Source organism: Nelumbo lutea, chromosome 1, assembly GCF_056320005.1.
Source record: "Nelumbo lutea isolate HS-2025 chromosome 1, American lotus-T2T, whole genome shotgun sequence".
Classification (NCBI taxonomy): domain Eukaryota; kingdom Viridiplantae; phylum Streptophyta; class Magnoliopsida; order Proteales; family Nelumbonaceae; genus Nelumbo; species Nelumbo lutea.
In genome coordinates this window covers 3,390,162-3,401,939 of record NC_142684.1, presented here as the reverse complement: position 1 = coordinate 3,401,939, position 11,778 = coordinate 3,390,162, and the positions used below count along the sequence as shown (strand labels likewise).

General features: G+C 33.4%; 1 protein-coding gene across 1 annotated transcript in view; it reads left to right on the top strand.

Moving 5' to 3' along the window:
- Positions 1–5,575: 5,575 nt before the first annotated feature.
- LOC148873231 (Ubiquitin-like superfamily protein) overlaps positions 5,576–11,778 on the top strand; it is a 33,648-nt gene continuing 27,445 nt past the window's right edge. Inside the window, exon 1 of the mRNA XM_088962280.1 lies at positions 5,576–6,183. The gene's annotated coding sequence lies outside the window, so the exon portion shown is untranslated. The remainder of the gene's footprint in view (positions 6,184–11,778) is intronic.

Sequence of the window (11,778 nt, the reverse complement as noted above, 5' to 3'; positions counted from 1 at the left end):
TAAATCACATTCTTTCTCATTGAATCCAACATTTATACTTTTGTTTATCATCATTAAATTCCACTAATAAATCCATACACAACAATTATTAATAGAATGAAATTTTATATTTTTAAAATAAACATAGAAATGAAATCATATTTTTCATCTAGGTGGTGAGTAAGTAGTTCAACAATTTGGGTCAAATAGATAATTTCATGATGTCGTAAATAAATAATACAAATTTAGAAATATAAAAATACTTTTGTTTACCATCATTAAATTCCACTAATAAATCCACACACAATAATTATTAATAGAATAAAATTTATATTTTTAAAATAAACCTATAAATGAAATCATATTTTCCATCTAGGTTGTGGGTAAGTACTTCAACCATTTGGGTCAAATGAATAATTTTATAATATCATAAATAAATAATACAAATTTAGAAATACAAAAAAAGATAGAAAAAAGAAATTTTGAAAAAAAAAATGGACACATTTCTATTATTATATATTTGTCATATTAAAAAAATAACTATGATAAAATAGACATAATTTTATTAATGATGGACATCAAATATACAACTTGAAACCGATAGGAAATTAAACCATCTTCCTATCTAGGGTTGGGTTAGTGGTTCAACCTTTCAGGTCAAATAGGTTAACCCATGATGTATAATTAAAAATATTTTTTTAAATAGAATAGTACAAAAAATATGAAACAATTTTGGGCACATATATAATATTATATACCAATAATATAAACAAAAATAAATATGACAAATAATAATTATTTTATCAATGATATAAATGAAATGCAAAATTTAAAACCAATTTGAAAATGAAACCATTTCCATATCTAGATGGTAGGTAGGTCAATGATTTAACATTCCGGGTCAAATGGGTTAATCTATGATGTCATAACTAAGTAACGATTATTAAATACATACATACATACAACATACATAAACTCAAAGAAAAATATAAGCATTGTATAAAGCATTTTGATACAAATCTATTGTTATATATTCACCATATTAAACAAAAATGAATGCGAAAGTAAGAATTACTTTTATTGATGATGAAGATGGAATACATGATTTAAAATCAACCAAAAAAGCAAAATGGTTTTTTCATCCAAGTGATGGGTTAGTGGTTAAACTATGCATGCCAAATGGATGCTATTTTTAAATAATAAAATACATAAAATTCTAGAAAATATAAAAATTTGTTGATAATTTTGGGTATATTCTATAATATTATATATTCATCATATAAAAAGCAGTGATTAATGAGAATTATTTTCATTAATGATAAAAATGGGATAAAAATTAGGATAAAAAATAAAAAGCATTAATGTCTAACACATGACCCGACTAACCATGTCAAATGGTTCAATAATTTAATTAGTTAGGTCATCGTAGGCAAGTGGTTTGGTATAGATGCCAACAAATTAGATTATATTTAAATTAGGGTATATTCAAATCTGATTTGATCCAAAGATTCGACCAAATCTTATAAATATTGATTTGAATTAGAATCCAATCAAGATGTCAAATATTCGAATATGATATGATCTAATTTAATTGTTAAAAAAAGTAATAAAGTATTAAAAGAAAAATAAAAATATAACAGTTGAAATAAAAAAATTTAAAAAAATATAAGTATTTTTTCAACTATTTCCATCATATAAAAAGTTTACAAAAATGTAATATAAATAACATATTTATAAATAAATAATAAAATAACATATATATTATATATAAATAATTGATTTGATCATAATATTAAAAACCAATGTTCAAACAATACATTGGAATTGCATTTCCTCTTAGTAAATAAGTAATTTTTATTATCTCATAAAATAAATAATAAAAAATAAAAATATAGAATTTTTTATAAATTTTATAAAAAATTTGAACACACACTAATATTATATATTCTTCATATTAAACAAAAATATGTTTGAAAAAATGAGAATTATTGTCAGCAAAGATAGAAATGGATAAAATACAAAGAAAAAAATGAATTAATGTCTTAATCATAGTCCATTGTCTTGGTTATTCAGGTTAATGGTTTAACCAGTAAGGTCCTTTGGTTACTTATTATCATCATCATCATCATTTGGTACTGCCACGTGCAAAAATAAAAATTACTTTTACTGACAATGAAAATATAATACATGATTTAAAATCAATCGAAAAAGAAAAAATGGTTTTTCCATCCAAGTGGTGGGTTAGTGGTTCAACTATCTATGCCAAATGGATCAACACATGATGTTATTACTAATAATAAAATATATAAAATTCTAGAAAATGTAGAAATCTGTAGATAATTTTGGGTTATTCTATAATATTTTATATTCATCATATAAAAAAAGTGTGATTAATGAGAATTATTTTCATTAATGATAGAAATGGGACAAAAATTATGATTTAATTAGGTAGGTCATTGTAGGCAAGTGGTTTGGTAGGGATGCAAAAAGATCGGATCGGATTTGAATTCGATTTGATCCGAAGATCTTATTGGGTCTCATAAATATTTATTTAAATTTGAATCTGATCAATATGTTGGATATCCGAATCTGATACGATCGATTTAATTAAAAAATAATGAATTATTAAAAGGAAAATAAATTTTAATAATTGAAACAAACAAAAACAAATAATATAAGTATTTTTAAACTATTTTCATCATATAAGAAGTTTATAAAAATGCAATATTAAAAACCAATGTTCAAACAATATATTGGAATTGCATTTTCTCTTGGTAAATAATTAATTTTTATTATCTCATAAAATTAGATAATAAAAAATAAAAATATAGATTTTTTATAAATTTTATAAAATTTTTTGAACATGCATTAATATTATATATTCTTCATATTAAACAAAAATGTGTTTGAGAAAAAAGAATTATTGTTATTAAATATATAAATGACTAAAATACAAAGAAAAAAAAATGAATTAATGCCTTAATCATAGTCCATTTTCTTGGTTAAATAGGTTAATCGTTCAACCAGCAGTAAGGTCATTTGGTTGCTAACTATTATAGTCATCATCATTTGATATTGTCACACGCTGCGCGTACACTTTTACTAGTAGGTATATATACAAATATATATATGAAGTGATTGGTGCCTCAATACGGCGATTCAGGAAAGCCAATTATCATGGTACAACTGATCTGCAGAGGTTACAAATTCAGGGTCCATTTGGTTCGTAGTCAGAATCGGAATCGAAATCCTCCAGAATTGGAATCGGAATGGTCCATTCCCATAGTCTGTTTGGTTCAGACATGAATGAAAATGGGAATTAAAATCCGTAGGAATGGGATTTCATTTCCAAGGGAGGGATAGGGAATGGCCATTCCCTCAAATGGGGGAATGTCATTTCAGCAGGAATGGGAATGGGATTCCAATTCCACCCAACCAAACAACTGGAATCGGAATAGCCAATCCTGATTCCGATTCCAGATCCCATGAATGGGACAAAAATGGCTCTTTTAATAATGAATTTGTATGGGTAAAATGATCATAACCTTATTCACATGAAAAATAAAAAAAACATGAATAAATACACTTATCCTAGTAAGTATTTTCTAAAAAACTTTTACATGAGTAAGTACATTTATGAGGGTAAATAACTTACAGAAAGATGAACAGGGCCTCGATGTAGTGTGGTGAATTCAAAAGACTGTAATGGAGTTGAGAGTGGCTAAAAATAATGTGGAACCTCGGAAGGTTAATGTACACGATGTTCCTCATTTTGATATGGCGGTTTCACATCACAATATTTTTTGATGGTGCATTTAAACATGAACGAGAAGCGGCTGCATGTGTAGCTTTTGATACAGGCAAAGAAAATGGATGCTTTAATGTTAGCAATTGAATCAACCAATTTCTATTATGGTTGTCCGGTTATTATTATTAAAGGTGATTGCTATGTTGTGATTCCACACATCAATAATGGCAATGAGCATGAGGCGCCTTGGAGGTGGAGTAATTTGTTGGTGGATGCCAAGCTTCTTGTTGCTAGTCATGGCTTTATCACTTTGGCTTACATTCCTAGAAATTTTAATATTGTAGCTGATAAATTTGTTAAGTGGTGTTTGTTGTCAAATAAATTTGGAGACTAGTCTTATTGGCTTTATCACTTTGGCTTACATTCCTAGAAATTTTAATATTGTAGCTGATAAATTTGATAAGTGGTGTTTGTTGTCAAATAAATTTGGAGACTAGTCTTATAGTGCTTCCTCATGTATTTCCTCCATTTTGTCGATTAATTTTCTTATTTTTTAGCAAAAATATATAAATACATGCCCCATACATATATATTATTTATTATATATTTTACACCATATATGTATACATGTAAGTACATACACTATATATTTATTCTTTCTCTATCTCTCTACATATATATGTCATTTACATCCATATATATTATATTTATACTTTGTATATATCCAATTATACACTATATCTATGGTGTAGTATATATGGCATATATATTCATGCCATCTATATGTGTGTAACTATAGTACTATATACTAGTTATATCTATACCATATACATATATAGTATACTTCTAGACTATATACATATATCTATAGTAGATATATATGTACACTATGGGGATGTTTGGTTATGTTGGCGTTTGTTGAAAAAACGATGCCACATTAGCAACACATAAGTGTTGACGTTAGGGATGGTAATTTTCCCCATTTTTCCCGATTCCTATGGGGATCCGTCCTGAATGAGGTAGGGATGGGGATGATTTTCCCCTTGTGGGGATGGGGATGAGGAAATTTTCATCATCGTTAGCAGGGATGGGGAGAGCACTCCCCGCCCCGTGGGATCCCCACTAATATATATATGTATATATGTATGCATACGTTATATATGTATATATATACATACATCTTTGTATTAATATTTTTAAAAATATGGTTGAATATTTTCTAATAGGGTTTTAAATTTTAATTAATTTATTTTTATTTTTTAAATAAAATAAAAAACAAAAACAAAAATAGTTAACATTATAAAAGATAATGAAGAATGGGGATCCCTGTGGGGATGAGGATGGGGATAACTTTGTCCCCATTAGCATGGACAGGGACAGAGATGGAGATGGGGATTTTGGCGGGAATGGGCTCCCCATCCCTGCCCCGCTTCGTTGCCATTCCTAGTTGGTGTTTATTACAAATGAAGCAAAATGAAACAATTGTTTGGTTTCACCATTTATCAAATAAATGATAGAAAACTGAAATGCTTTGATTTTTGTGCATGGGGCATTTGGGGAAACCTCAAATTCTTATTTCCCCCAATGCCCCAATGTTTATTGAAACCAAATACTGATGTATCACACTTTTAATGGGTATTAATCAGAGGTATAAAAGAAAAAAAACTTTAAAATGAAGTTCAACCAAATAAAAAAAAATGAAACATTTAAAGTAAAAAAGTATAAATAATCGTTTAAAGTGAAAAAGTGCAAATAAATGCCCACTGAACCAAACACATTATATATCTCACACAGCACTCCAGGCACATCCAACTATATATTGGGAACATCTTCAATACTTCAGTAATTATATTGGAAACATCTCCGTACATTCATGGGAGATATTCCAAATGCACGGCTGCAACTGTTGTAAGGAGTCCGGATTTGCTCCTCTCACAACGTCTCCCAGCCGCACATCCAAAATGTCATCTGTATTTTATACTGTTACTCATGGAACGGGATCAGTTCCCCACACAAGGACGCCTCACAGGCACATCCACCGTGCATCCCCTGAATAATAATTTATAAATACGGGGATGTTTCCAATGTACGATAGGATGTGCGTTGGAGGTCGGTGTGAGGAGCAGATCTGATCTCGTTACTCATAAGGAAATGTTACTGATACAAAGTGGGATAAGACTGTGAGGTCGGTGCGAGGTGCGATTTGCCAGAAATCACGATTCGGTGCGAGGGCAAATTTTGTGAGGAGTTGATGACACCAATCTGGATTCGTTTGTTAAGGATCTTTCCTGAAACGAAGGATATCGGGCTTCAAATTGGCAAGCTTTCCTTTTCGACGAGACCAGAGCAACAGTAATACTCCAGAGTCGTCTCCAGAAAGAATATTACAATATTCCAAGAACTTTGCTTTATTTGAGAGAGAAGGGCTTCTCCAAGGAAACCCTAGTTCTTCGAAGGTGTGAATTTTCATTTTTACTTTGATTATTTTTGTTTGATAATTCAAAAGAAAAGTTGACTCTGTCAGGTCGCTTTCAGTTTTAGGAAATTTAGGTTTATAAATTTTGTTTTTTATTTATTGAACTGGAAATTCCTGAACAAATTAATCAGGGGATTTTAACCATGAATCAAGGCTTTTTGGCTGAAACTTAGACGAACAAAATCCTTCAGTTGTTTATTCTATGCAGTCAGTTTCATCCTTGAACGTAGATTCTACCATCCGTGCAAAGAATTTGATCTTGCCAGATTGAAATTCTTAATTTCCGACTTATAGCGATTGTTTATTCATCTTAGCCATCACGGAAAAGATACGGAAGGAAAAAACGAAAAGAAAAATTGTTGAATTACATCGAAATGGAATAGTTTTACTTCAATTACATTGAACTATCATTTTCATCCTAATCGTATATTTTTTGGTTTCACTCAGAGAAGTTGAATTTGGGAGATTGAAAGGATTTAGCTGAGACTGAGGTTAAGAGTTCTATTTCAATTACATTCACCTATCGCTTCCATCCTAATCATATATTCTTTGGTTTCACTTGGAGAAGTTGACTTCGAGAGATTGAATAGGATTTAGCTGAAAACCCTTTTGGTTAGAACGAGTTCAAGGTGTGGTTTTACTTTAATTCCTGAGTTCCAACTCATAGAGCAAGGTGAAGTCCAGTTATCCATGAAGAAAGAAAAAAGAGAAAGAGTTTTAGTTTAATTACATTTAATTATCTTTTTTGTTAGGGCAGTTAGATCCTACATCTAATATCAGAGCCTTCTCTTGGGAGGTAGCTCTTGAAGTTGTCAATGACACTTTGTTCATTTCCATACTAATCATGAAACAGCATGAGCATCAGGACGTTGAGGTCTGGAATTTGAATAGAAAATTTTGATTTTCTCATTCCTAGTCATCATGTTAAATAAATGTACAAATAAGAAAGAGATTATTCCCTTAGAGCTTGTCCAGTACCACCAGTACTCGAAATGTATCTTCTTTGCCCTGATGTGATTGATCTATGTGGTGCTGGTGTGCTGCCTTGCATGCAAGTGAAGCACTATTGGGGGCAATAAAATGGCTCACTTAGTGATGATTGATGCAGTTAGTGTGCTGCCAAGTGAAGCACTATTGGTGACAATAAAATAACTCACTTAGTGATGGTTGACGCAGCCAGTGCCCTTGATTGTTCCAAAGAGAAGGATCATGGCTCCCGGGAATTGTGCGGTGATGTGGCATAGGAGGAAGAGGAGGTGTTTTTCAGCTAAAATGTGCATCATATGCAAGAAGAGTGTTTAAGATGCTAAATTGCTAACAATCCCTTCTTATCTTCCCCTCTACTTAGGACATGTGGAAGCATTCCCTACATTTATTTGGAAAACTTTAACCCTATTTTCAGACATATCTGAGCTGTTATTACTTGTTACCTAATTTCTTGGGCTCACCAACCATTAAGAGAGAGATTTTATGCCTGTGCACAGGAGCAGTAGTATTATGGAACACGGGAGTATTACTCTTTTGCTTGTTTTGTTATTACAGATGCTGGCTTTAAAGTCCTTTAGATTATTCACTCTTTATTCTCACTCGGCCATAGTGTATTACTCTTTTGCTTTTACATGGATGGCATCCTTATTACTAGAGATGATCTTGTTTTTTTTTTTTGATGAATGAATATCATTTATTAAACCAGAAATATGAGGCAATACATTCATAAAAAAAAAGGAATACGAGGCAATACAGGAGACCCAAGACGAGGCACGAGTTGTTACCTCTTCTAGCAAGTATTACATCAAATTAAAAACACAAATAGTCAGAAATAAAATTACAGAGCAGCCCAAAATAAATGTTCCCTTGAAGCCATTTGCTTAGCTAACCCATCCGCTATGGTATTTGCTGATCTTCTCACCCAAAGAGAGGTAACAGTCATGTTTCTTGTGAGCCAGTTGACTTTCCTTAACAGGTCTCTGTGTTGCTACATAGCTGAAGCTGGGTTGGTCAGCCATCCCACAACAATCTTAGAGTCCCCTTCAACTACCAAGTGCTGAACTCCTAATTGTTCTGCAATCTGAATACCTTGTACCGCCGCTAACATCTCAGATCTATTGGAGTCTCCTATTCCTACAGGGCCTGAAAGCAATGCTAATATGTTGCTCTCCTTATCTCTCAGCACCCGTCCTATCCCCAGTGGGCCTGGGTTTCCTTGGCTGCTTCCATCAAAGTTCAGCTTTGCCCATCCTTTAGATGGAGGCTCCCACACTGCAGATTCCCTGTTCTTCCTTGTATGACTGTTAGCCACCGCTATCCAGTTTCTCCAAATATCATCAAAGGAGAATGTATGAAATAAGTTCATAGTTCTTAACCAATGAATGGCCCTAGTCAAGATATAGTCCTCGACAGCTTGAATGCTTCTATTCATTAAAAAAAAGAGCCTGAATGCTTCTTTCCTTGTCCTTGTATCCCTTTGCATTCCTTTTTTCCCAGATTGTTCACAAGGTGGCTGCTCTAATACATCACCACATCATTTTTCCTTTTTTTGTAGGCCACACAAAAAAGGAAGGATTGAACAGTTGACTTAAATCTGTGGACAAATTCCACCTACACCCAAACAAAGAGAAAATCCAACTCCAAATAGCACTAGAAAAGGAACAAGATACAAGTAAGTGAGAGCAATCCTCACCACTAGCCCTGCAAAGTACACACCAGTTAGGGGACAAACACAAAGAAGCCTGCCTTTTCTTTTGCAAGAAGTCCAAGGTATTAATCTTTCTATAAAACACCTCCCAACAGAAAAATAATAGCTTTAGGTGGAACCGGTCTAGGCCATATCTTTTTTTTTTTTGATAGATAATGGAAATGATAATATTATTGATTAAAGAACTAATTATACATCATACAATTCCCCACTAAGAGGCACGAGTTGCAGCCTCCTAACTACATCATAAAGCTTACAATTGATGGTCTAGGCCATATCTCCTTGGTTGGGAAACCCCACTGTCCCTGGGAAGAGCAAAGGGATTTAAAAAAGGAAGCACAAGTGAAGTAGCCTTTTGGGTGAGGGGACCATAATCTCACATCCAAACTAAGAGGGTCCAGAAAGACACTGCCAAGAAGGGATAACAGATCTGAAACACTATTAAGTTCATCAACCCTCAAACCTCTCCGAAAGCCAAAGTCCCAACTTAAGGAGGGGGGTGAATTAGGAGATGGGAGAAAATGATAGATAGCTTTTTCCTTGTAAAGGGAAATAGAATAGAGAGACGGGAATTGGTCCTTAAGGGCAACGGTACCCACCCAAGTGTCTTCCCAAAATAAAATAGAGATACTGGAATTGACATCATACCTGGCAAAGTTGAGAAACTGAGGGAGGATACTTTGGATTGCTTTCCAAGGAGATGCCAACGTAGCTTGACGTAATACGCCCGCATCCCATCCATTTTCCAGTCTACCATGTATACTAGCTATCACTTCATGCTACAACCTCTCCCTTTCTCTAGGCCATCTCCACAACCATTTTCCTGAGAGAGCTTTATTCTTGAGAGTTATCCCAAGCCACCTTCCTCTTTACTCCTACAAACTATTTCCCAGTTGATTAGGCGTTTTTTCTTTTCCTCCCCTGTCTCCCAAAGGAAATTTCTCATTAATCTCTCCAACTTCTTAGCTTCCCTATTAGGAATTCTGAAAACGGAGAGAAAATAGACCGGTAGGTTTGTTAGGGTAGCTCTCAATAAAGTCACTCTACCCCCTATAGAGGTGTAGTTCTTTTTCCAAGAAATTAATCTTTTCTCAAACTTTTCCAAAACTAGGGTCCAAAAACTACTCTCTTTTGGGTTAGCCCCTAGAGGGAGACCTAAGTATTGCAATGGCCAAGAAGAGATGAAACATCCTAAACAATCTGCCACAGAGGGTATTACTCATGTGAAGGGTCTTCTCAGTAAGACCTTCAAGATGAAGGATCTTGGTCATCTTACCTATTGTGCTTGGAGGTAACCAGTGTTTTAAAAGCGCAAGGCACAAGGCGAGGTGCTTGCCTTTTTGAAGCAAGGCGCAAATATACAAAAAAATGCTAAAAAATAAAAAAATGTCAAAAAAATGCAAAAATTTTCAAAAAATGTAAAAAATATATTAAACATAATATTAATAAAAAATCTAAACTTAAATTTTAAAATAAATGTTTTAAAAAACCTATTATCTAAAATTAAAATACATAAACATAACATGTAAAGCGTATTCAAATGAAAATTTAAATATAAAATCAAACATATAAAACATTTTCAAGCATGTTAAACCCACAATCTCTTTTTTTTTTTCCTCAATTGCATTACTTAAAGTAGCTAATGTGATGTAAAACATATTACATTCTTGATTCTATGAGCTGCCTTTGTGCCGCACCCCACGAGGCAAGCCCAAACAAGTCCATGTTAGGGTCTTAGATTCTTAGTTTTCACACAAAAAATAATGATTTTATAATTTTAATTGCCTTTTAAGAAGATATTTTATTAGGATGAATGAATGAACAACATTTCAAAAGGCGCACGCCTGGGCTGAGGCACAAGGCGCATCAGGCGCACCAGGTGTGTGCCTTTTGAAAGGGCTGCACCTAGGACCTAGGCAAGGCACATACCCTAAAATATGCCTCGCCTATGGACCTGGGTACGCCTTTTAAATCACAGGAGGTAACTTGTTCTTCTTGGGGCTATTTTGTCAACCAGTAGAAGTATGTTACGAATTTAGTCACATTGGTTCATCTTACAGAAGATAAGTAGGTTGATACACATCTTCAAATCAATTTGAAGCTTTTTAAAGATGGTAGTGAACCTCTTACAAATGCTACATTATATCGGGAGCATGTGAGTAGTCTTATTTATCTTACCATGACTCACCCTAATATTGCCTATGTTGTCCAAGTGGTTAGCTAATTTGTCTCATCTCCTAGACAACCACATATGTTCGTTGTCCTTCAGATTATTAGATACATTCGTGGTACTTTGTCATCTATTTACTGAAGCAGAGTATTATGCTATGTCATTTGGTTGTAGTGAGATTATATGGTTGAAAGCTCTTCTTTAGAACTTACATATTTAGACCTCTCATTCAGTTCCTATCAATGCTGATAATCTTGGTGCAATCAAGATTGCCTTAAATACTGTGTTCCATGAACGTATAAAGCACATTGAGGTTGATTACCATTTTATTCGAGATCAGTTGAGAGTCTCCTTCCACCGACAGCTTACTAATATTCAACTGCTTAGCTCTTTTTACTCCTTCTAGAACTGCCAGGATTTCAGCTCTCAGAGAATCCCCCCAGCCTATAGATCCTGAGAACATAGCAATAATTCGACCTTCTTCATCCCTAAAAATACCACCTATGCCTGAAGGGCCTGGATTACCTTCACTGCTACCATCGAAGTTCAATTTGATGATACCTAAATCTGGTGGAGTCCAAACAGGTCAAATAGCACTAGACATAGGAGCTAACCGAGCCACTTCTTCCCAATTTCTAATGATGTCTTCTACTGAATAGGCTTCAAAAAGCTTCAAAGACTTGACCCAGTGTGCCACCCTAACATAAACA